Here is a 740-nt window from a genome sequence, read left to right as displayed (position 1 = left end):
GGGAATCGACTATGAAGGAGAAGGGAATCGACCGAGAGGGAGAGAAAACAGGGGGAATCGACTGAGAGGGAGAGGGAACTGGGAGCAAGGAACATGGGAAAGGGAACGGGGGGAATCAATTGAGAGGGAACAAGGAATAAGGGAATGGGAGAGGGAACGAGGGGAATTAATTGAGAGGGAATAGGGAACAGGGGAATGGGAGAGGGAACGGGGGGAATCAATTGAGAGGGAACAAGAAACAGGGAACAGGGGAATGGAAGAGGGGAACCGACCGAGAGGGGGAGGGAATCGAGAGGGAGAGAAAATAGGGGGAATCAACTGAGAGGGAGAGGGAACTAGGAGCAAGGAACATGGGAAAGGGAACGGGGGGAGTCAATTGAGAGGGAACTGGGAGTAAGGAACATGGGAGAGGGAACGGGGGGAATCAATTGAGAGGGAACAGGGAAGCTACCCAGCTTCAAAGCCACGGACCGAAAAGGGGGAATTAATTGAGGGGGAACAGGAAACAGGGAACAGGGGAATGGGAGAGGGGAACCGACCGAGAGGGGGAGATAATGGAATTATAAGCCATTGAATTTTGGCAATGAATTTAGTCTCGTGAGCATATGCAAAACATGAGTTAAGCTGCATGTTTATTAGGGAAATGCAAGAGATGATTAGAGTTTTAACCAGAGAATGTGAGCTCCTATTTTTTTCTATGTGTTTGAGTGAGAGTTAACGAATTTAGAAGGTTTTTTTTT

This window comes from Populus euphratica, unplaced genomic scaffold, assembly GCF_000495115.2.
Source record: "Populus euphratica unplaced genomic scaffold, PopEup_1.0 scaffold401.1, whole genome shotgun sequence".
Taxonomy (NCBI): domain Eukaryota; kingdom Viridiplantae; phylum Streptophyta; class Magnoliopsida; order Malpighiales; family Salicaceae; genus Populus; species Populus euphratica.
The sequence above is the reverse complement of the archived record's forward strand: the minus strand, read 5'-3'. Positions refer to the sequence as shown.